Source organism: Oryctolagus cuniculus, chromosome 2 (genome assembly GCF_964237555.1).
Source record: "Oryctolagus cuniculus chromosome 2, mOryCun1.1, whole genome shotgun sequence".
Classification (NCBI taxonomy): domain Eukaryota; kingdom Metazoa; phylum Chordata; class Mammalia; order Lagomorpha; family Leporidae; genus Oryctolagus; species Oryctolagus cuniculus.
This window is the reverse complement of record NC_091433.1, coordinates 161760781-161787344: the sequence shown is the minus strand read 5'-3', so window position 1 is coordinate 161787344 and position 26564 is coordinate 161760781. Positions and strand designations below refer to the sequence as shown.

The 26564-nt window shown below is 35.6% G+C and overlaps 1 long non-coding RNA gene across 1 annotated transcript in view; it reads right to left on the bottom strand.

Annotated features, from left to right (window-relative positions):
* Positions 1–4034: 4034 nt before the first annotated feature.
* Positions 4035–26564, bottom strand: part of LOC108176366 (uncharacterized) — a 259220-nt gene continuing 236690 nt past the window's right edge. The window contains exon 10 of the long non-coding RNA XR_011386688.1: positions 4035–4806. This is a non-coding gene — a long non-coding RNA (uncharacterized lncRNA). The remainder of the gene's footprint in view (positions 4807–26564) is intronic.

Sequence of the window (26564 nt, the reverse complement as noted above, 5' to 3'; positions counted from 1 at the left end):
GAAAGACATATGTATTTGTATATACATATATATATACAAATATTCAACAATTCCTAAGACCCTAAGCAAGATAAATAAAGAGAATTCTACCTCTGAACCCATATTGGTGAAAGTTCTGGAAAGAAAACACAATGGAAGTCCCTAAAAATGTTCAGCGATGAGATGTTATAAATAAAAACACCAATAGATTAGTAACTGACTTCTCAACAGACACAAAGGAAGTAGATGTAAGCCCTATGTGAGTTATATGAGATTTATAAATGTTTTATTGCATTCAATATATTTTTAGTTTTTTAATATGATCTCTGAAATACAAAATCAACCAATTAATTGTCTTGTTATTTATGCTCTGTTTGTTTTGTCTAAAAAGTTTTTGTCTAACCCAAGGACACTAAAACTCACTCTGTGTTTAGGGTTTTAACTCTTACATTCGTGTCTGATCCCTTTGGATGTGGTTTTCATGTATGTTGCAGCGAATGTGCAATCGCATTCTGAGACATGCAGACTTCTAGCAGTCCCAGCATCATTTTTTGAAGGTAGTATTTTTCCTCCTTTGAATTGCCTTGGCACCGTAGTTGAAATCAATTGGTCATGAATGTTATGGTATATTTCTGCATTCTGGACTCTACTCCAGTGATCTTTATCATATCTTTTTTTTTTTTTTAAGATTTTTTTATCTGAGAGGCAGATTACAGAGAGAGAGAGAAAGAGAGACACAACTTCCATGTACTGGCCCTCTCCCTAAACAGCTGCAATAACCCCAGGCTAGGCCAGGTCGAAACCAGGAGCCAGGAGCCTTCTCTGGGTCTCCCAAATGGGTGCAGGGAGCTAAGGACCCAGGGCCGCGCTCTGCTGTCCTCCCAGGTATACCAGTAGGGAGCTGGATCAGAAGTGGAGTAGCTTGGACCTGAACCAGTGCCCACATGGGATGCTGGTGATGCAGGTGATGGCGTTAACCTGCAATGCCTTAGTGTCTGCCCCTTTTATTGTGTCTTGATGTGAGTAGCATAATATCTTGATCACTGTAGCTTTGTAGTATCCTCACTTATCTGCATATATGAGCTTAAGGATTATACTATTAATATCTTCAAAAAATAAAAGCAAGTTGAGAAGAATTTAATTACATCATTGAATATAGCTAGTTAGCTTTATATACCAACAATTCAACCTCCAGTACATTGAATAAAAGTGGAGGTAGTGAACATTCTGGATATTTTCCTGATACTTGGTTGAAAGCATTCAGTCTTTAAATATGATGTTACTGAGGTATTGGTTAGAAATTTCTAATTCCCACTGTTTATCAAGTTGTGAAAGTTCTTATTCCTAACTTGTTGAGTGTTTCATAAGAAAGACTACTGGATTTTGTCAAATGCTTATTTTTTTTAATATTTTGAGATTAACATGTCTTTTTCCTTTATTATAAATATAGTATATTACATTAATTATATTTTGAATAAAGTACAAATCCTGCATTCCTGGCATGGATCTAAATTTGTCATGATATTCTTTGGCAGTATTTGGTTACTGACGTATTTTTGTGAATTTGTATATTTATAGTCAGTCTAAAGTGTGCTCTTGTGATTATCTCTAGTTTTAGTGTCAAGATCATCCTGAACCCACAGAAAGAGTAGGACAATGTTTCTTTCCTGCCTATTCAAAATAAAAGAGTTGGTGAATAGCTGCTTATTTACTTTACCAGAGCTGTTCTGTGGTCTGAATGTGTCCTCCAAACTTCGTACTCTAAAACTGAATCACAAATGTGATAGTATAAATACACATAATTTTCATATAGGGCAAAATCGTCTTTTTCTTTCTTGTACTATTTATCATTTCAATCTAGAAACTTTATCTTTGATCACAAGGTCAGAATTGTTCCTTGGGCTAGAGTTTGCAGACCCCTACATCCATCACCTCAAAGAACTGTGTAAAATAATAAAATTGTTGCTCTAACTTGTAATGTTTGGGATAGTGTATTATTCATCAATACATAACCCAAACACTATTTCAGGTTCTATCTCAGGAAGTGAATGAGATGATCAGAACTCTAGGTATAACATCAATTAAATGTGAGGAGTTTAGCGTTATATAATAATCACAATCTGCTGGAAATCGCACTTGTCTTTGATTAACCCAATCAGTGTGAATCAAAGTAATACAGTCTTATATTTAAAGACAGCCCAGGGTGGGTGTCTCATAATTAAGTACCTGCATTCAAGTCCTGACTCTGCTTACTAAGCAGCTTCCTGCTAATTTGCACTCTGAGAAGCAGCAGCTAACAGCTGAACTACTTAGAGTTTTGCCACCCACATGGGAAACCTAAGTTGAATTTTTGGCCCCTGGCTTTGGCCTATACCAGCTCTGGCTGTTAGGGAAAGAATCAGTAGATGCAATCTTCTCTCTCTCTCTCTCTCTCTCTCTGACCTTCCCAAATCAATAAATACATAATAAATATTTTGAAAATGAAATAAAGTAGAGCTCATTTTAATAAAAAGCCAATCACTAAAGTCACATGCAAGTGAGCCATAGATCTATGAACAATCTTATATTAGCAAATAGTAAACAAGGACTGACATCATGATTAAAATGAATGAAAAAAATCACTTCCAAAGAATCAAAAAAATCACTTTAGTTGGAAAGTTTTATTTAAACAATAGTAGAAAATGATAATTTAATAATTATTCTTGAGTGTGTGGAGGCTGAAAATTATTGTGTTCCATAAACTGAACAAAGAAAAAAATAAGAAGAGGTTAAATTGCAGCCAAATTTTAAGACTGAATCTTGAGATTAGCATGCTGACAGAGAACCAATGATAGACGCATTTAAAACTTAGCAGTTAGCTAAGATTTAGGATTCTCTGCTTAGCGTCATACCTTAAAACATTTAAGTATGCTGTTATTTAATGGCTGGGACTAGAAGAAGATGAATTCCTTACTATTCCATTCCTGGAATGTGTGATTAGAAATCACAGCCTTTAATATGCAATTTGCAATTTCAACTGCCTCAGTTGGAAACTGATAGCTGCTGTTGTATATGAACTGTAGCAGAGCAGTGCACTGTAGGGTTTTAATTGTAGAATCATCAAAGTCTGCATTTCCTCCTCTAGGGTCAAAGTACTTATCCTTGCTTTGAGACAATCAAAGTAAATAGTGCATAAACAGCAAGATTAATAAATGTATAAATATTTTAAGAATGAGCTTTCTTTTCTTGCCCCTGAAGAATACCCATTACATGTATTATAAAATCAATGTTTTACATACCAAAATTGCTTATTTTTCCTGTGCAATAACATAATTTAATGGCATTGAAAATTTGTGCAAGCACTGATTTCAGTAAGCACAACCATATGCTTTTATCAAAATCCCAAAAGAAACATATGTAGGCACTCATGTGCATACATACAAACTGAAACACTTTGTTGTGAAAAAAGAAACCAAAAGGTATAACTGAGAGATAATGATTCCTGATTTATCATAAGGTTATTTAAAGCAGCTAGAATGCCAGTATGATTTTTATAAATGTTTGGATTGATTAACAAATAATATATCCTGCCTTTATTGGGTAAAACCCATGCTTGATTTAAGACAGTGAAAATGGTCTTTGCTATGATCTGAAAGTTTGTATACCTCCAAAGTTCACACGATGAAATCTTAGGGTATAAGGAGGTGATATTAGGAAGTGACTTTCACTCACTTTAATCATGTCAGTCCTTGTTTATGATGTCCTGATCTGAGAAACCTTATAGGCAGTCTCTCATACCAGAACTGCAACTCCATGGCAGAGGATTTTAGGTGATTGCCTTTTAACGTGCCACATAATATTAATCTATTTCACAGGCTGGTTGAGTTAATGATAAACCATTATTTATTCCGATTAACACAGAATGTGATCACTATGCAGTATTTTGGTTTTCACATTTAATTTACTCCAAGTTTAGAGTTCTGATCATTTCATTCTTTCCTTGAGATAGAATCTGAGAAGTAGTGTTCCAGTTTTCTACTGATAATAACAAACTATCTCAAATATTGGGTGTTAAAACAACAATTTTATTATTTTTTCACAATTCTGTAGGATGTTTAGATCTGAAGTCAGCAAATTATAGCCCAAGGAAAAAAATCTGGTTTGTTGTTTCTTTCTGTGTGGGCTACAGGCCTAGAATGCATTTCTTTTTTTAGATAGTTAAAAGCATCTGAAAGAATATATTTTGTGATATGTGAATATAAAAATCAAATTTCAGTGACTATTAATATAGTTATATTGGAACACATTTACATCATTTGTTTATATATCATCTACACTGATTTTTGCACTATAACTGCATAGTAGTTACTATGGAGACCATATGAACTAAAGCCCAAAATATTTACTGTATGGCTCTTTACAGAATTTGGTGGTTCCTGGGTGGGAACTCAGCTGGATGGTTTTTCTGATAATCTGACTTGGAATCTCACTTGACTGATATCAAATTTTGATGGCTTAAGATGGCTTCAGTTTTCTCAGGTTTGTAACAGTTGGAAGATTGGGCTCAGTAAGAGGATAGGGCAGCTGATTCTTCTTTTAGGAGACTAAGAAAATGGTTTGTGTTAAGATCTGAATGCTTGCATCCTCTCCTTTTCTATGTCCCTCTCTTCTGTATGCCCTCTCTGGGAGGTCTTGCCCCATGATCTCTGTAGCAGCATAGGCTTACTCCTGGAACACGCTGGATCCCAGGAGCTCAGAAAAGGAAATGCCAGGTTTTCTTAGCTGAAGCAGGATCACTTCCCCCACATTCTTCTGGTTAGAGCAGGTCAAAGGATGAACCAAGATTCTCTGGGGCAGGAAAGAGAGAAATGAGACAAAAATCAATTGCGAATAAATGCTTATAAACTTTAAGCATAACAAAAAGATACAATCCATCTTAAGGGAAATTTGCTCTGAAACTTAGAGCTGTATTGTTTGAAAGTTTTAAACAAGAAATGATTTTACAACGAAAGTAAACAATATCATCATTGAACAAACCTACATTATGTCCATTGTTCTCAGAGAAACTATTACTTTCAACATTATAATTCCTGACAATAACCTAGTAAGTTCTATAGCTTCTGCAGAAATTGAGAAACTGAAGGAAACAGTAATTTTACATTGAAACTCTCATTTCCTCTATGTTCTTTTCTCTTCCAAAGAAGTCGGGAAGGAACTTCCTTCTTCACAAAGGCATTTCTGTATAGAGCTGTCCTTACTAAACTTTTGGACCACTAGATCCCTGGTTCTATTACTGCTGCCAAAATTTCTGTACTTATTTTTGATTTTATATACACACAAATCTATAATAAATTCATCAATGCATATATATATATTTATAAAGGTCTGTTAAGTGTTTTCATATATATACAAATGTATATATGTGTACGTGCACAACTTCATGAATATATATATAGATAGATAGACATCTGAAGTTTTGCTTTCAAACTCACACTTTTTAATCTTGTTAACCAACCTAGTGTTTAGCGTGCTAATTGTTTATATACAGATGCTCCACACAGTGGACTAAAGTCCTGCTAAGCCCATTACCAATAGAAAACATGATAAGTTGAAAATTCATCTTAATGCACCTACACTAGCAATATAGTACACTGAAGAGTATGCGTTGTTTATCTTGGTGATCATGTGCATAACAGGGAACTATGACTCATTGTACTACCCAACACATCAGTATCATGCAGCGTATCAGTAGCCCAGAAAGAGATCAAAATTCCAGATATGGTTTCTAGTGAATGCCTATGGCTTTCACAGCATTATAAAATTGAAAGCTCAAATAGAACAATATTAAATCAGGGACTATCAGGAATCATATAAAAAAGCTTATAATTATAATGAAAACTGAAAGTAAATCATTGTAAAAATTAAAAGAAAAATAAGAAAAGGAGAAAGGAGGGAAGGATGAAGGAGGAAAGGAGGGTATGCCATTAAAACTGTGCATATTATGGACTAGTACTGTGGCATAGTAGGTTCAGCCTCTGCCCGCGGCACCAGCATCCCATATGGGCACTGGTTCAAGTCCTGGCTGCTGGTCTTCTGATCCAGCTCTCTGCTTATGGCCTGGGAGAGCATGGGAAGATGGCCTAGGTGCTTGGGCCCCTGCACTCACATGGGAGACCTAGAAGACCTGGCTCCTGGCTTCAGATTGATCCAGCTCTGGCCATTGAGGCCATTTGGGAAATGAACCAGTGGATAGAAGGTCTCTCTTTCTGTCTATAACTCTGCCTCTCAAATAAATATAAAATCTTAAAAACACACACACACACACACACACACAAAACTGTATATATGACTTACATGGAATTTGTTGCCTTATATAAATATGAAAAGGAATGAAAATATATGTTTCTTAAATTTGCTCTTCATCCTGATACCTTCTATTGGCCTTCCCTAAATCACCTAGAGACTGAAAATTTGGCTTGTCACCTTGAAGAGGGCAAACATAAGCATTTTGATAGAAAGCAGAATTGATATCTTCTATTACTTAAATTCAAATACTTGCTTCCAGCTATCAAGTTCATACGATATATTGAAAAGTGATTGAAAGTGGTCAGATCTCTTTGGAACACAGTGACTAAGTACAGTCATCAGATCAGAATCAGAGGCTTATGGCGCTTGCGATGAAGGTAGAAGGCTCAAGAGACTTAAAAACCCAGGAATCCAATCCCCGAAGAGAGAGAAATACAGTGCACTGGTTGTCATAAAGAAATGAGAAATCTGTCCACTCTATCATCCTCGGCTATACCCCACAGTCTCTACACCTCCAGAATTTTCCATGATCATCCGTCTTCTCCCTCTTATTCAGAAAGAGAGGATAAAAACCTTGAAAGTCTTTGTTTAGTTTCACTAATGAAATCTACAGTAAGAGGATTACAGTGCTTTAAGCACTGGTTGGTATTTTTGATTCTGTTAATCATGCATTACCTGTGGAGAGCATTTTCTTAGCTTTTAAAATGAAATATATTCAAGCATTTATTCAGAGGACTGGAGTTCCCTGTGGTTCAGACAGATTCAGCTCTGTAATTTACAGCACTTGAAGAAATTTGCCAATAGATATTCCAAAGTAGAGGACATCAGAGTACTCGACTCAGATGGTTTCTTCTACTTTCTAACTTTTTAAATAGAAAATGGGGTTTTGTGATCTGATTTTTAAACATATTCTGATAATTATTCATTAAATTGTACACATCAACTTTTAGCTTTGGGGTAAACCATTTTATAGACTGCTCAGAAATATTTACAATAGTGTGCATGTTTTGTGCAATTTAGAATTACAAAACCCAGATTTGTTGTTAATTAATGTATTTATAATAAAACAATCCAGAGTGGTTATTGGAAGTATTAGATTTGATGACAAAATTATTTTAGTTCTTAAACAATCATTTATTATACTGCAGGATTTTTGTGCAACTTACTTTTTTTTAAGTTCAGCCAATGTCATATGGGCTTCAGATATGACTTAGAAGATAAACAATGGAGGACAGGTTAAAATCTTTAAATGAAGAATAGAAAGAAAATACCTGAAACTTTTTTTTTACATTACATTTATGTGCAACAAAGTATTCCAGAAAGAAAGCAGCTTTCAGAAATTGAAATTTCTTAGAAGAAACCAAAATGAGAAATAAGCTTTTTTTATCTCTTGATGTTATTGGCAAAATTAGTTTTGGTTTCCAAAAAGAAATAAAAACTTTAGGCCGGCGCCGCAGCTCAATAGGCTAATCCTCTGCTTGCGGCACCAGCACACTGGATTCTAGTCCTGGTTGGGGCGCCAGATTCTGTCCCGGTTGCCCCTCTTCCAGGCCAGCTCTCTGCTGTGGCCAGGGAGTGCAGTGGAGGATGGCCCAAGTGCTTGGGCCTCTGCACACGCATGAGAGACCGGGAGGAAGCACCTGGCTCCTGCCATCGCATCAGCGCGGTGCGCCGGCCGAAGTGCGCCGGCTGCAGCGGCCATTGGAGGGTGAACCAATGGTAAAGGAAGACCTTTCTCTCTCTCTCTCTCTCTCTCTCTCTCTCTCACTGTCCACTCTGCTGTCAAGAAAAAGGAAAAAAAAGAAAAAGAAGAAAAAAAACTTTAAGTAATAAATGCAGGAATTTACTGCCACTTCACTGATTAAAAAAGAAAGGAACAAAACTCACTAAATTCCTTTTATGTACCAAGTGCTTTATCATAAAAGTTTTGTTAAATACTCAACAATATTCAGTGTAGTGTTACTCTACCACTTTTTTAGGAGAATATAAGGAATGGAGTTATTTTTTAAACAAGGTAGTAAGTAGTAGAATTCGATTCTACTACTCTTCTTTTAGAAAATTATGACCTTACTAATTACTCTTGGAATGTTTTCTAATGTTGAATGCTAATTACCTTTGTCCTCTAGAAATATTCACTTTTGTGAACTGTAAATTTTCAGACAACATCATTTTCTAACATGGATTTTTGGAAATAAGAACAAAACTTTATAATCACTACAGCTACTGACTATCAAACTAAAATTATTCAGTAACTCTTATCTAACTTTCCCAAATACTTAGTGAAGTTCGAGAATCTCAAAAGCATCTGTTATTACACATTGTGATGCGACTTAGTTTAAATGATAGAAAGGTTTTACAATATAGCTAATCACAATGTGTGTATAAGCATTCTGAGATGAATGTCCTTGGTATTTCGATTGGGATTGCATAGAATCTGTGAATTGCTTTCAGTAGTAAGGACATTTTGACGATATTTATTATTCCAATCCCTGAACATGGAAGGTTTTCCCTTTTTTTAGTGTCTTATATTTGTTTCTTTAGTATTTTGTAATTTTCATCATAGAGATCTTTGATACCCTTGGTTAAATTTATTCCAAATTATTTAAATTTTTTTGGTTCTGTTGTGAATGGTATTGATCTCTCTTTTTGGTTAGTTGGGTCAATGGTATATTAATTTCATATATTTCTTGGAAAAACCAGCTCCTCATTTCACTGATCTTTTGCATTTTTTAGTTCAGTTTTGTTTATTTCTTTTCTAACTTTAATTTATTTCCTCCTACTAATTTAGGGTTTGGTTTGTTGTTTTTCTAGGTCCTTGAGATGCTATGATAGCTCATTTATTTGATACATTTCCAAATAAATAGCGGAATGCTTGCACTTTCAGGGAACTATCCAATTTTGACTGAGAGCTGTTTTGTGGAAAACATGACATCTAGGTGGAGCAAAATGCATGTAAAAAGAGTTTGAATTGGCCCAAGGCCTACAGGAACTACTGTTATGAGAATACTTTATCTTCTTGGCTTTGAGTTTCTCGTACCACACAACAGTCATTAGAGGAGTGAAGCAGCAAATGAATGAGATTCTCTCTCTTTCTTTCTCTTTTTCTCTCTCTCTCTCTCTCTCCCATATCTCTCAGATAAATAAATAAATCTAAAAGCAGATAAAATGAATATGCTTTTTAAAAAATTCCACATGATAGATTACCATTGGTATCTTTTGTTCCATCAAATAGCCTTCTTTCTTATTCCCACCACTGCAAATTCCAACATATTTGCGAGCAAATACTTTTTATATGTTGTATTCATTAAATTCAGTATTTGTTTTCATGAATTTTGAGGTAACACTTCCAAGAATAGAAATGAAAGTAAAGTTTAGAAAATGCTAATTTTCTATTGAAATAACTGAAGCCTCAATTCACATCTCTGAAACCGGGGTTTAGAAATGCATATCTTTAAGATTTTGCAAAGACAAAATGCAGTAATAGTCACCACAGCTATTAGCTCAATAGTAAACACTCTATACAGTTTAACCCTTTTCATTTAATTTTTTAAAATAATTTATTTTAAGACTTAGAAACAATTCCCACACACAATGCCCCTTAAAGGACTGCAGCCAAAATAGTTTAGTTATCCATATGCAAGGGTTCTCAAGAAGGTTGTTGTCCATATGTTAGGTTAGTTGATGAAATATTAAATATCATGAAGAATTTTTGATTTTTGTCAATGGACATGGCTATTTTAGCAAGTTGACAATAATGTCTTTTGATGGAAGAAGGAAGAAGAAGGGATCATATTATTAAAACTATGCTTTCATTTCCACCCAATCATCCCTGCGTCTAGTATTTCACTAGGATAAAAATTGAGTCTTGAAAGCTTATTGGTCTACAAAATGTTTCTTTCAAAATGAAATCCCTCAAGAAGAAAACTATCTGAAATCTTAATTGTATAATATCATATTTGTCCGTTTGTTAACAATAAACTATAAAATGTTTCTTGATAACGTGGTGCACATGCAGGAGAAATAAACATGTTATGCACAATCTTTTGATCACATGGACACAACACACAATTTATATGCTGGCTATATTGATGAAATGACTTTATTATTTGTGTACACTATATATGAACATGAGTACTAAATTTTTTGCACGTTTACATACTTTATTAAATTTGTATTCTAGGATATACAAAAGGTCAGCATTTCACAAAACTTTGTACTATTCCAAAAGCAGTTATCATGAAATACAATGATTATATAAGTTGGTCAAGCAAAAACAGTATCTATAGGATGCTCTTATAGTCTCATTTATTATACTTGTTTTCAAATAGAAGCCTGAAATTTTTAATATTAGAATAAAAGTGAGAATCTGACAGTATGACAATATCACTGTTCAAATATTAGACTTGATATAAAAATAAAGGGGTACTATCAAACTAAATTTTTAATAATCTGTAATAAACATAAAGGAATCATTAATATTCAACAATTGTTTTAAATAATTATTTATTAGACAAATTTAACTATAAAATAAAATATGAAAAACACTTGCATATATTTTAATTGCTTCTAAGCTAGAGACAAAATATCTACCAAAGGGAACAGATAGGAGCAAAGAAAGACTTGATCATTCTGTATCTTCTTCCTCTTTTCTTAGCAATTGAAAATATTTTATGAATCAGCAGTGATACGTCCATTCAATTCTCTTATATTCCATCATATTTGTATTCTTTTGCTCAGAAACAAATAGCTACTTCATTGGAGATGGAGGTAAATGTGCTGATGATATGCTTGTTAACATGATCCTTGGATGACCTTTCTTCATTATTTATTCTGAATTAAGTTATTCTGATCATGCTGGTGAATGAAGTAATTGAGAAGAGAGAATTGAGTAAGGCTCAGGTTTCCATCCACAGACGCTCCCTGCATATGAATTTAACAACTCATATTCACATCAAGACATCTGGGAGGATGAGAAATAATTAATTTATAAAAGATATTTAAATCTTCACTGGAGTTCATATTCCTTACTCAGGGAAAATTAGTTAAATGCGCATCACGCAATCTGTTTCGGATTGTTCCACTGAGTTCCTCCTGTTTTCAGCAGAGTTAACGTGGAGCAACACTTTCTCCTTAGCAGGAGTAGGAGGACAAGGAAAGGAATCCATCCAGCTACAAAAGAAAAAGCAAAAAAGATAACAGAAGCTTTAGTGGAAAGCTGTACACAACATAAAAAGAATAACTACTTTTTTCTTTATATTCCAAAGAGAACAAGGAAAACATTATTTTCGATGACAAAGTTACCTAAAATCTAGCCCTTCCTCTTAAGTATTCAGCAATATTGAAAACGTTTTCTCTATGTAAGTATTAGAAGTAGAGTTTCACATTTTTCATGTACTTTTTAAAATTTATCTTTAAAAAATAGCATGGAATTGCACTAATGAGATGAATAAATACTAAGGAGTCTAATTTATCAAAATACACCGACATACTTATTCACATCCTGGTGAGAAGTCAAAGAAAAACAAAGACAAAAGTGATACAAATTTTGCCCTGTTTTAAGAAGACAGGGCCATGAAGGGTGAATATGGACTGCTTTAAGAACTGAATAGGGAGTATGTCCACAGGGAATCCTAACAGAGGCTGCTGAGCTGACCACAATATAAGCCATACAAAACAGACTGGGATAGGATACCTGGTAGAAGGTTGAATAACATATCTTCTGCTTCCAAAATACTTCTATTCAATATGGTGCTATTTCACTTGGAAATTTCATAACCTTACAAATGATGAAATATAAAGGATGAAAATATGAACAAAAAATTCTCTGAGACCTATAAAGAAAAGTGTTTTTTCTTCTTCATACTATATGTTGAACCCTTTACTTAGTGTAGTATTAACCCTACTAGTATTAAGTAAACTGGAAACAGATCTTAGTAAAAATTAAGAGTGGGAATAGGGAAGGGAGGAGGGAGAAGTGTTGGAGTGTGAGTGGGAGGGAGGGTAGAGCAGGAAATATCACTATGTGCCTAAATTTGTATATATGAAAGTTATATGAATTAAATAATTTTTTAAAAAATCAAAAAAAAAGAAATATTGGAAAGATATTTTGTCATCTATTGGTTACCATAAATATTCAAAAGTAGATGAGTTAGGAAAAGTCCATAGGTGTTAAAACCAGGAAGGTAAAGGCAGTAAGGATGAGGAAGAGCAAGGTTAAAAAAAATTCTTGGTACTCAAAACTCCCATGGTGTTGACATAAATGCTGGGTGCTCAGCATATTCCAAAATATGTAAGTCACGCATGTCTGTACGTTTTTCTCTATGTAAGTATTAGAAGTAGAGTTTCTAGAGTTTCTAGATATTCTTAAAACCTCTCTCAGTGAAAATGCAGATGCTTTAAAGAAAGCGTTAGGAAGCAAAATATGCTTTAGGCTGCATCATGTCATTTGTCTAATTTATATGCAAACAGAACACATTTGTGCATGCTTTTCCTAAGGGGTTTGGAAAGTGACAGGGACTGTAATTTCTGAAAGTGGAAGATGAAGCTCTGAGAAAGTTTATTAAGTCACCTGAAATAATGCCTGTCATACTAATTTGCTTCATATGAATTTGCAGAATACTGTAATGATGGGAATTAGTAACATTTATGTGAGGTTTACCATGAAGCACATCAATTGATTGTACTTATAACTGTGGAAGGCAGGAACAGAATTAAAGCACGGATAGGGCACAAAGTGAGGCTAAACTGAACAAAACCAAAGCAGTCACAAGAGCAAAGCCATGGTAGGTGCACACGGACACGGTAAAGGAGACAGGGAGCAGCAGCGGTCTTGTGACCAACGTTTACAGCAAATATTGACACTGAAGTTTCCTTATGAAGAAACAAAACCAGAAATTTTGGTCACAGATCAGAAGAAACCAGATTTCTTAATTTCCCATACTCTTTTTTCTTTTTTCTCATAACTTGGTCTGCTTGACATAGGGCATAGGAAAAGAGAGAGAAATATGCAGAAAGAAAGTTGTGTTAAGTTCTTTAATAACAGTTTCTAGAGGTCAAATATAAGAGAGAACTTTGAATTTTTGCAAATGATTATGTAGGAGATGCAAAAAATCTATCCACATAGCTTTGGTTAAAGGAGAGGTGAGCGAGCATCACCATACCTGTTTGCTGAATGGCATCTGCTTGAAATATTCCTCCTTCTCCCACTCTCCGCCACCCACCCCCCTTTTTTTCAGCATGTTTGTTGGCTATTTTTTCTCTTCAAAACTGATACTCTGATGATTTACTTTAATATAAAGACACTTTTTTTAAAAAAAAAATATTTATTTATTTATTTGAGAATTAGAGTTACAGAAAGTGAGAGAGAAGCAGAGAAAGGTCTTCCTTCAATTGATTCACTCCCCAAATGGCCATAACGACCAGAGCTACACCGATCTGAAGCCAGGAGCCAGCAGCTTCTTCCATGGGTGCAGGGGTCTAAGGACTTGGGCCATCTTCTACTGCTTTCCCAGGCCACAGCAGAGAGCTGGATTGGAAGAGGAGCAGCCGGAATTAGAACTGGTTCCCATATGGGATGCTGGTGCCACAGGTAGAGGATTAACCTACTGCACCAAAGCACTGGCCCCTACAGACACTTTCTTAAAACTATAAAGTATAAAATACTAAAATACTAATCACTGGCTCTGATCCAAACTATGGGTGTAGGTCCCTACTCCAGAAGAAAATGTTATATGTTTCTCGCCCTCCACTGTGGTTAGAAAGACATTAGAGTGGTTGACAGGCAACGTACTGGTTGAAAAAATAATCTCTGAGCATATATTTTAACTAAGTGCCCAGCATGGTACTCCTAGTACTGAGTGTTTTAATTGGCTACTTTCTCCCTCTGGATCCCAGAATAAAATGTTAATCTTATTTTCCAGAGATATTAGCACTGTCTGGCATTTTCCTAATAAAGCCACCAAGCTCATAGTCTTTCATCATAGTAGGTTCTGCAAACAATTCCACCCTAATTACTGTAGCCTGGAAACGTCACCTCCCACACCAGGCAAGTTTTACTGAGCAATTAGCAATTTCCTGGGAAGAATGATGCCCATGTTGTACTTCTCGGACTTTCATGTGGCCAGAACTCACTTAAATCAAGTTGGTTTTATGTTCAGTCTTTAAAGGATGGTTGTACGTCTGCTATTTCCAACTCTAGAGAGTATTTTATATCAGACAAGATCAGGCGCGCTCAGGGTGTTATGGATGTAGACAAAAGCATGTAACAGCAATAAGTAGAAATGCTTCCAATGTAGAAATAATTATCCTGTCTGTTAACCTATCAATTGGAAATGGATGAGAGGCTAGGTGAGAAAAGATGCAGGAGAAAGAGCTGTCAAAGTCAGCCTGTAAAATATGATAATCTTGGCTATGCAATTCCTTATTTATGTTTTAAAGCTTGTCAGAATGGAAAAGAAGTCCCAGTTGCCCCTCTTCCAGTCCAGCTCTCTGATGTGGCCAGGAAAGGCAGTGGAGGATGGCCCAAGTGCTTGGGCCATGCACCCGCACGGGAGACCAGAAGGAAGCACCTGGCTCCTGGCTTCAGATCGGCGCAGCACACCAGCCATAGCAGCCATTTAGGGGGTGAACCAATGGAAGGAAGACCTTCCTCTCTGTCTCTCTCTCTCTCTCTCTCACTGTCTAACTCTGCCTGTCAAATAAATAAATAAATAAATAAATCACTGACAGAACTGCCTACAGGATAAGACACTATTGTTTTGTTTTGTTTTGTTTTGTTTTCCTATTAACTATATGCTGAACCCCCCACAATTAAAGGGTAACAATGGGCTCTTTATCTTGAGATTCGTTTTTGAGCACCAAATGATAGATTCAGGTTAAATGCCTCTCAGTGAAATAATTCTTTTTTTATTATTTCCTTTTTAAGGGGAGATTTAGCATTAATACTGTTTTCAATAAATGGGGGTAGAAGTGGTGAATACATAGAAATTTTAGTCTGAGAGTTACATTTATTTGTCAGAGGAGAAACAGGAACCCTCCGCATACTCAGAAGAGGAGAGAAGATGAGCTATTCTCAAAAGAAAGGGTGAGGTATGGGGGATAATTGCCAAAACAATGACAAAAGACCAGTAATTAATATTTGTGGAGGAAAGCACTATAACAGTCTATGTATATTCCCCTGAAGAACACATACTTTTGAAGAGATGGAAAGAGATTATAATTAGGTGATCATCCAATGTCTTTGAGAAGTTTCATGTGTAGCATCTTACTTTTTTCAGAGTATCTCTGACTGTTATGTTAACTGCATTTCTGAAACTGGATTTTAAAGGGATTAAGATGTGTTGGGGCCAGTGCTGTGGCATAGCAGATAAAGCCACCGCCTGCAATACCTGTATCCCATATGGGCGTCGGTTTAAGTCCTGGCTGCTGCACTTCCAATCCAACTCTCTGCTATGGCCAGGAAAAGCCGTGGAGGATGGCCTAAGTCCATGGGCACCTGCACTCACGTGGGAGACCTGGTAGAAGCTCCTGGCTATTGGCTTCAGATTGGCGCAGCTCCAGCCATTGTGGCCAACTGGGGAGTGAAGAAGCGGATGGAAGACCTCTCTCTCTCTATCTCTGCCTCTCCTTCTTTCTCTGTGTAACTCTGACTTTCAAATAAGTAAATACATCTTTTTTTAAAAAAGAAAGATGTACACTTCAAATCACAAAGCAAAGGGTGGAGGAATGAGATTTGCTTTGTCTTCTACGGCACCCTGTTTCAAAATAGGAAGTTAGATCTGGAGACTAAATGATGTCTGAATATTGACATACAGGTTATTTAATCAGAAAGTTATAATCTCTGTAGTCTAATCATTCACTTAACAGATATTTATCAGGAGTACTATGAGCCTGAGGATACAGTAAAGAGTAGATAAAATCTGGATTTTAAGAATTACAGCACAGAAGGAAAAATAGATAGTTAGTAGGCTACTGTTAGTATAATTAATATAATCAGAGAATATTCCTGGGAGCTACAAAACTGAATAATGCCCCATTAAGTTTAACTTACAGGATTCAGTAACATGGGAACAGGAGGATGAGATGAACAGCTATAAGAATAAGTGAATAAGGAGATGCTGATAAGTTCTATTAGACAATAGTCTTCTTTAAAAAGTGAAAGAAAACCAACTATGGAATTAATTGAATAATTATGTCAATTTCTCAAACTTAGTCATGTTCCAGACATATATAAAGGCCCAAAACACATCACAAGGATTTATCATTGAGTCATATTTTTTGTGTTTGTTCCATTCTGACCCCAGATAATTTGTGACTCCAATCATAACCACACCTGGAAAATGAAAGAGATTAAGACATTTTTCACAATTTACATAGCAGGAGTAGAAGTTTATGAGTTCAGACACCCCACAGAAAGTCCCAAAGTTGATTCTTAATTAAGATGATTATACTCTCTCGAATCGTTAGACTATAAATAAATGATATCAGTGTTTGAAGATAGAAATTACTGATTGGGTCACACTACTAAATAAAATTAGAAATAAAATTGATCAAAAGACCAAGTGGTATATGCCTATCATAAGTGTGTTAGCGGATATTGAGTGACAGAAACAAATCAACAAAAGTCTCCAAATCAGAATTAGCAAATATTCAGGTCAACATTTCAAACTATTCATAATTACATAACATTTATATAAAGACTTGCATGTGAAGCATTGTGCCCCGAAAAGGAGTCAAAGATTTGCATCTTTATGACATCAAAAATCTTGAATTCTAATAAACCAGGCGGAAAATCTTAAATTCTAGTAAAGCAGGCATAATAATAGGCACACAAATAAGAACTATATAAGGCTGCATAATTCAGCTATTAACATAATCATGTAAATTAGAATTTTATTTTCCTTCTGGAAATTGTCAAAAAGCAGAAAGGAAAGAGAAAATATAAAAATAAAATATCAATTTTCAACAGTCTTTGGAGGCATACATAATTTCTGACTGCAAAATTTCTTTAATGATTGTCAAAAGTAGTGATCAGTTAGAAACTACATAGAAGGATGTAAAGAGAAAATGAACAGAGCACAGGATGAATGTGCTAGAAAATAACACTTTTCAGATGCATCAGTTTTTGATTTCTGTGTATCAGATTGCCACAAACTTAATGGGTTAAAACAGCACACAATTTATTATCTCATAGAAGTATAAGCAGAGCTGTGCTGAGGTTTCTATTCAGGGGTACCAAAAGTTTGCTATCAAATTTTCATCAAGGTCTACTCTCATCAGGAGACTCTGAGTGGGGACCTGGGGTTGGGGTGGGGGTGAGCAATGTGAGGAAGGATCTGCTTTTGAGCTCATTCAGGTTGTTGATAAGATTCCCTTTCTTCTAGGTTCTGACTGAAGGCTGAGGCTGAGGTGTTTTGTTTTGTTGGCTGTTGAGTGGAGGGACCCTTAAGATCCAGTGGCTATTCACTGTTCTTAGAGGTACATGCAGTTTCATGTCACTTATACTTCCTCAATAAGGCTTCCTACTACATCAAATCCAAAAAGAAGAATTTCTTCCTCTGCTGTGCTGAGACCAAGTTTTGTAGAACATAATCTTCATACACAGCAGACCCATAGAATGGCAGATGTTCTAAACAGCACTCTGGCCTCAGAATCAGCCCTTAAGGCATGAGGATCCGGCTGAAAAGTCCATGAGAGTATTTCAGGCATGGAAAGCCAAGGCGCTCTGGGGAAAAAAAAAAAAAAAAAAAAAAACCTAAATGAAAAATCTCTGCGAGTGAGATCCCAGTGGAAAGAATGGGTCATCAAAGAAGGAGGTACCTTTCTCTGAAGGGAGGAGAGAACTTCCACTTTGACCATGGCCTTGTCTAAATGTGATCAGAGTCAGTGAACTCAGGGGGCTTCCATAGCCTTGGCAGCTCATGACAAGAGCCTAGGGTGATTACTGATGCCATAAACAAGAGTGTCAATTTGTTAAGTCAACAACAGGAGTCACTGTGCACTTACTCCTCATGTAGGATCTTTGTCCTTAGTGTGCTGTACATTGAGATTTAATGCTATAACTAGGACTCAAACAGTATTTTTCACTTTATGTTTCTGTGTGGGAGCAAACTGTTGAATTCTTTACTTAATGTATGCTAAACTGATCTTCTGTATATAAAGAGAATCGAAAATGAATCTTGATGTGAATGGAAGGGGAGAGGGAGTGGGAAAGGGGAGGGTTGCGGGTGGGAGGGACGTTATGGGGGGGAAGTCATTGTAATCCATATGCTGTACTTGGGAAATTTATATTCATTAAATAAAAGCCATAAAAAAAGAACATAATCTTCAGAGTAGCATCTTATCACCTTTTTCTTAATTGATTGAATTGCCTTATATGTAAGTCACAGGTCTCAACCATGCTCAAATGAAGGGGATTATATTAAGATAGAATAACAGAAGGAAGGAAATAATCAGGGGTGTATGAACCTCTATTTATCTCCCTGAAATTTCCCAGCACCACTGCTAGAAGTCAGAGTATATCCTTTTATTTTTTTTCACAACAACAACTGTGGGATATGCTGTGAGCAGAAATATACTAGACTTGAAATGATTCAGAAAAAGGGAATTATATATGAATAAAGAATATTCTGGGAGGTGGTTAAAAATCCATTTAGTTATCATAAAGAAAAGCTTATGAGTTATGAAGATTTTTTAGTCCATAAAGCCAGTTTTGCAGCCATTCCCAATCCCAGAAAAGGAATATTACACAAACAACTCTTCAAGGGAAATCTAAATCAGGTTCAGTGTTAAAAGCACTAGTGATTGAATATTTGCAGGCCATGCCATATTTCCTACTCTTCCTTGTAGTTAGGTTGGGACCTTATGACTTATTCTGTTCAATGGCCTTTGAATGGAATGGATATACAAATGTTATATCAGGCTAAGGCAGTTTTAAGTTAAGATGTTTAAAGACCATCAAAATCAATATTAATAAAAGGAAACCTATATTTTGAGTCACTACTGATATAAGCAAGGAAGGTAATTGAAATAATAACTTTTCAATGGTGACCTCATGGACTTTGGAGAACCAATGAATCCAGGAATTTCCTATAAAGAATAGAAATACAGCCTACAACTTAAAAAAGCAGTAAAACAAATATATGAAAATATAATTGCAGAAAGATTTTCTGAAGTAAAAACATGAGTTTTGGACAAGCAGATGGACTCAATATGATCAAAACTAAGAAATATTATAGTTTAGTTATTGTATTAAAAACAAAAAACAAAAAGAGTAGATGTTTGGTACAGCTGTTAAGATGCCTTTGAATAGTGGAATAACCGTATCTGAATGCCTAGTTCAGGTCCTGGCTCCTCTTTTGATACAGCTTCCTGCTAATGAACCTATAGGAAGCATCAGGTAATGGTTCAAGGAATTTGAATCCTGCCACCCTATGTGGGAGTCTCAGATTGAGTTCCAGGCTCGTGGCTTTGCCTTGGCACAAACATAGCTGTTGTGGTCATTTCCACCATTAGATGTATTAAATATCATTGACTATTTCCTCTGTAACAAACTATACTCTAGTCATAAGAGATATACAAATGAAGAGACTAAGTTTCTACTCTCCAGATTTATAATCTAGTTGGGTGGATAAGCTAGAAAAATTGTTCAAAATAAGAAGTAAATTTAGAGTATGTTATTTGGAAGCACGTGCTAAAAATCTGATGTAAGGAATAATGTGGCGCACTGAAGAAAGACTAGAAGAGTCACAACTGTAAATAGGGTGCAAGCAAAGATCTCATAGATTAGATGGCATAAGGGAGATCAGAATTCAGGGGTGCAGATACACTTGGACTTGTCCTAAGGTAAATAATGGTGGAAAGTCTGTGAATGTTAAGAGAGGAAGGGGACTTTCCAACAGTACACAGTGCTATACGGCTTCTCTTTCATTTTCATTGTTGGAGATGAGTAAGGCAATTCAGGGCCGTACAGTGCAGAGTGCAGTGGTCCTGGTAGCCTTTTTTAAGACAGAAGATGGTAATTTGAAAGTCCAGAGAGATTTTCTTATCCAGAGCACTGAGACTTAAGGAGTAAATATACATGAGTATCTTCAAATATGCTGAAAATCAGTCAACTTGAATTATCAACAACTGTTCTTAGTAATAGTAGACATACATTCCCCCTAGTGTGACATCTGAATTTCCATCAGTCCTAATGCCAGAATTAGGCTTAACAAATTCTCACAAGAGGAAATCATTAAAGCGATGACAAGACGTGGTTGTGGTGTTTCTTTTTTAATTTTATTGAATATATTAGCCAATTAAACCAAAACCCATGAAGTAAAAAACCACACAAACAGTATTAAAATGTAATATAGCAATAGAGTAAAAATATATAAAGAAATGAATATCATTTTTACATAAAACAGAAACTACTTAGAAGGTATAGCTCAAATGAAAAATAACACTATTTGTAATAGCAACAGAATGATAAAGTAGTAATATGCTTATCAAGAAAAGCACAAGACCTCATTGAAAATATACTTAAAATATCCCTGAAAAGTAAAGAAGTCAGAGCTGAAACAAAAACACATATCAACACATATCAATATCAGTACATTCTGAGTTAGTTTGTAGTTTTCACACAATCCAATAATATCCGAACTCTTTTGTTTTGCAGCTAACCAAGATGCTTTTGAAGTTCAAAGAGGTTAAGTATCATAAATGCTCAGGGAACCATGTGAATGAAAATCAGGGAAATTGACTTAACCTACTATTTATTAAGATAATTATAAAGCTTCAGTAATGTCTCATGAACAGATAGGAAGACAAAAAAAAGGGGGATAGACATTCCAGGATTAGACCCATATTAATTTAAGGAACTAGGATATAAAAAGTATGTATAATAAGTGAAAAAAGATAAGTAATTAATTAAAGACATTATGAAAACTGAATAGTTACCTTGACACAGTCAAGTTAGGATCTTCTATTTTTCACTGAAATTAATTTCTTATGGATTAAAGATTCAAATGCATAATATAAAAAGACAATGAAATGTTGCATTCCTAGAGTTGGATAAAAACAATGTCTAATTCTGACTAAAAATGCAGGAGTCAATACAATGTATATGTTAAATTAATCTTAAAAAGACCAGCTGTATGCTCTAAAAAAAAAAAAAAAGCAAAAACAAAAACAAAATAAGCACAAAAGAAACAACACAAGCAAAAAATACATGTAATAGTATATATTTTCAATTTATATTGCCCAAGAAGGCTAATTTTAAATAGACATTTGACTTAGAAATCTTTCATAAAAAAAAGAGCAGAGTCACAATTGAAGGGTAAGGAAAGAATGTTAGAAGAGTCCAGAATAAAAGAAAAAAAAATCTTCCAATAAGGCGGGTTATGGAAATGCCATACTTCCAGTTGCTAAGGCTGTAAAATTTGGAGTTGGAGTTTATCCTGTATCCTGCTAAAGTACATATACAATCCTCCTTGAAATCCTGATTGTGAACCTTCAAAATGCATAGAGAATTTCAAATCCACTTTTACTACTACCACGCTGGCCCCAGCGGCCATCACCTCTTAGTAAGGTACTTGCATTAGCTTTGTAACTTATCTTTCTGTTTGTCACCTCTCTGTCTGGCCTGCTCTTAACAGCAACTAGAGGACTACTTTCTGGCTGAAGAGCCCAGAAGAGTATTTTAGGCATGGAAAGCCAAGACACTCTGGAAAAAAAAAAAAACCAAAAAAAAAAAAAAAAAAAAAAAAAAACCAAAAAAAAAACCACCTAAATGAAAGATCTCTGCGAGTGAAATCTCAGTGGAAAGAATGGGCCATCAAAGGAGGAGGTACCTTTCTCTGAAGGGAAGAGAGAACTTCCACTTTGACTATGACCTGGTCTAAATAAGATCAGAGTTGGCGAACTCAAAAGGCTTCCATAGCCTTGGCAACCCATGACAAGAGCCTAGGATGATTACTGATGCCATAAACAAGAGTGTCAATTTGTTAAGTCAACAACAGGAGTCACTGTGCACTTACTCCCCATGTAGGATCTCTGTCCTTAATGTGTTGCACAATGTAAATTAATGCTATAACTAGTACTCAAATAGTACTTTAAGCTTTGTGTTTCTGTGTGGGTGCAAACTGTTGAAATCTTTACTTAATATATGTTAAACTGATCTTCCGTATATAAAGATAATTGAAAATGAATCTTGATGTGAATGGAATGGTAGAGGGAGCAGGAGATGGGAGGGTTGCGGGTGGGAGGGAAGTTATGGGGGGGAAAAAGCCATTGTAATCCATAAGCTGTACTTTGGAAATTTGTATTTATTAAATAAAAGTTAAAAAATAAAATAAAACACATGTCATATATCCCTGTTTTATTCCAAGTACTCAGTGGGTTTCCATTTCATCCAGAATGGAAGTTGAAGTTTCTCAAAAGTTTTCTGCAAGGCTCATGCATCTTGATTCCTCATGCTCTCTCTGACTTCCATCACTCTTCCCCATTCAGCATCTGTTCCATCCACATTGAATTCCTCTAAAATGTCACATGTGTTCTCACCTCGAGAATTGTATGATGCTTCCTAGCCTTAGGACTCACATTCTCCAGATATCTGTTTAGCCCATTTCATTATCTTCTTTGCTTTTGCCCATAAATCACTATATTGAGGAAGTTATCATTCCCCCTCACCTTCCTCTATTTTGTGCTTCTTCATCACAATAATTATTATATAACTATAATTTACTATAAGTATTTAAGTCATATACAAAGTAAATCATATACATAAGTAGGATTCTATTTGTCCATTTCACTTTTATATTCCCATCAACTGGAAAAATCTATTTGCTTAAAAACAAGTTTAGGGGTCGGCGCTGTGGCACAGTAGGTTAATCTTCCATATGCAGTGCCGGCATCCCATAAGGGCACCAGTTCTAGTTCCAGCTGCCCCTCTTCCAATCCAGCTCTCTGCTATGGCCTGGAAAAACAGAAGAAGATGGCCCAAGTGCTTGGACCCCTTCACCCACACGGGAGACCAGGAAGGGGCACGTGGCTCCTGGCTTCGGTTTGGGGCACCTGGCTCCTGGCTTCGGTTTGGAGCAGCTCCAGCCGTTGTGGCCATCTGGGGAGTGAACCAATGGAAGGAAGACCTTTTTCTCTGTCTCTCCATCTCATTGTCTGTAACTCTAACTCTCAAATAAGTAAATTAAAAAAAAAAAACATTTTTAATGATAAATTTATTTCTACTCCTAATCTCACAGACTCCAATGAAGTACTCCAATTAAGGCTTTCCACTTAACACGTTAGCAAAAAGCAGAAGTTGCTAACACTCTGGCAAAGCATATTTTTATAGCAGGTGGAAGTTCTCTGTCTATCTTTTTCTTTCAAATAAATAAAATAGACACAATTTTTAAAAAGATGATGTCTTTGAATCATTAAACTGAATAGAAAATTATTACAAGGTAGTATATAAAATTAACCCCAAGGGAAGTGCAGCTGAAACAGAATTACTCATTAATCTCATTTTGAATAATAATATAAGCACATGAACTTTTCCCAGTACTTAGAACTTTGTTAAACTTTGAGAATAAATTGTAGGAAATCAATATGTAAGTGAGTGAAGTCAGCCATATGGAAAAACACCCACCTAAGTTATTATCTCTTAGAAATGAGTGGTCTTAATCAAGAGAGAGGGTGTAGTTTCTATCAAATACGACTGCATTAGCATATTGAAATCATGACTGGATTCTGAATTGATGTCATGTCACAAAAATGTTGCCAAAGGTACTGTCTAGATGACCAATCAGTAACACTCCTCATGTCACATCACATTATTGTACTCCTCATATTATGATGAAATCAAAGACAATTAGCTACAGGAAATGGTGGGAAGATGACTGAATTAGCTTGCAACGTTTTCTAGTTTTTTTTTAAATGCTATTAGGATAAAAATGTGAACAAAAGTTCTTTGATTTCCTGGGATAACTTGTCATATACTAACTTTAAAAAGAACAGAATATTACATATCGCATTAATGAAAATGACCATGAAATTCATGGTTAATAAACTACCAAGTAGGGCACCTTTCATATCAAAGTTGAAAAGGAAAATTTTAATTACCTTCTTCTCAATTGTTATGCAAATAAAATTTGATAAATGCATCCATGTCTCTTTCTGTAAATGACCATTCAAATGAAAAGCTATTACATTAGGAAACACCAACACCTCCCACACAGTATCACATTTTCCAAGTATAGCTATGGTGACTAACAAGCTTCTTTTAAGGATGGAATTACAGAAGTGGAAAACTTACAAAAGCACAATTCTAGAAGTTCCCAAGTCCCAATTATCTAGATGATTTTTCTTCGGGGGTTTCATCTCAGTTCTCTTAAACCATTTTGATTTAAACTATTGGGGTCATGAATAATGTATTTCTTTTTTACTTATATGAACAATTTACAAGTAATTTAAGTGTTTATCCATGACTGCAGAAGTAAGTATAAGAGATCAAGAAGAGCTGTCTTTCAGAGCCTGCTCTGGTCCTTAACACTATTTATCCTTCAACATCAATTGATCTCTCTCTCCTTCCAAAGTATAACTACTGAGTAGTTCATCTCCTTTCTTCTGATCACTCTGATGCTACTTTGCCACAATTATTGGTGCCACAAGCCTTATTACCACTCAGGCTGGGGCAAGGAGACCACAAAATTTGTGCCAATCAGCACCAGAAGCCAGCCCCTGGCTATAACAGTTGCTACTGTAACTGACAAACAAATTCCATGGAGACTGAAGATACATATCTTAGGAAGCGCACACGCACCTCAAAAGCACACTTCTGCTATGCATTGCAGCAAAATAGCTCATTGTGTCACATACAGAAACACCTGGCATTGATTACAGCAAAAATCACCCAGAGGTTACACTTCTCAGCTCACTTAGAATCGAAGAAATTAAAGAAAACTTCCTTACATTGTTAAAGAATATCTAATTAGAAACCAGGTTGGGCATTGTGGCACAGTGGTTTAAACTTCTATTTATAACACCAGAATCTTGTTTTGCAGTTCTTGGTTTGAGTTCCACCTCCTCTCCTGCTCCAGCTTCTGACCCAGCAAAGAGCTAATGGACCTGTGAAGCAGCAAGTGGTAGCCCAAATATGTAGGTTCCTGCCACCTATGTGGGAGTTCCTGGCTCCTGGCTTCAGCCTGACTGAACCCCAATGTTGCAGACATTTGTGTCTGAAGATACTCATATCTCTCTCCTTCTCTCTCTCTCTTGTTCTCTCTCTCACCCTCCCCTTCCTCCATCTCTCTCCCTCTCTCTCTCTCTTAAAGATTTATTTATATATTTGAAATTCAGAGTTATGAGGTGGGGGGAGGAGAGAGAGAGAGAGAGAGAGAGAATCTTCCCTCTGCTGGTTTACTAGAATGACATCCTTGAAGAATATGAATGCAAAATTTTGCAACAAAACACTAGCAAAGCAAATCTAAACCCACATCAAAAAGATCATACACCATGATTAAATAGGATTTATACCAGAGATGCAATGGTGGTTCAACAATTGCAAAACAATAAATATCATAAACCACATCAACAGAATGAAGAACAAGAACCATATGGTCATCTCAAAGGATGGGAGAAAAAACATTAATAACATTCAACATCTCTTACTGATTAAAAAACTCACCACAAAGTAGGACTATAATAAACATAGCTCAAAATTATAAAGGATACATATAACAAACAACAGCTGATATCACACTGAAAGGGGAAAAGCTGAAAGCATTTACCTTCAGGTCTCAGAAAAGAGAAGGATGTCCACTTTCACAATCCTTATTCATAAATACTGAAAGTGTTAGCAAGAGCAGTTAAGAAGCAGAAAATAACAAAGGGCATTAATATTAGAAAGGAGGAATCAAAATATGGATGAAATGATGTATTAAACCTAGACTAGATGCCATCAAAAAATGTTGGAAGTGATACACCAATTCAATAAAGTTGCAGGTTATAAAATAAGCATACGAAAAACTGCAGTTCAATTTATATCCTAATGATGAAGTCACTGAAAGAGAAATCAAGAAAGAAATCCCATTTACAATAGCCCCCCAAAATCAAGTATCTAGGAATAAATTTAACCAAAGAGGTGAAAGAGCTATACAATGAAAACTATGAAACATTGATGAAGGAAATCAGCTAGCACACAAAAAATGGAAAGATATTCCTTGCTTATGGACTGGAAGAATCAAAATAATTAATGCCTACCTTACATAAAGCAATCTACACATTTGATGCAATCCCCATCTAAACACCAATGACATTCTTCACAA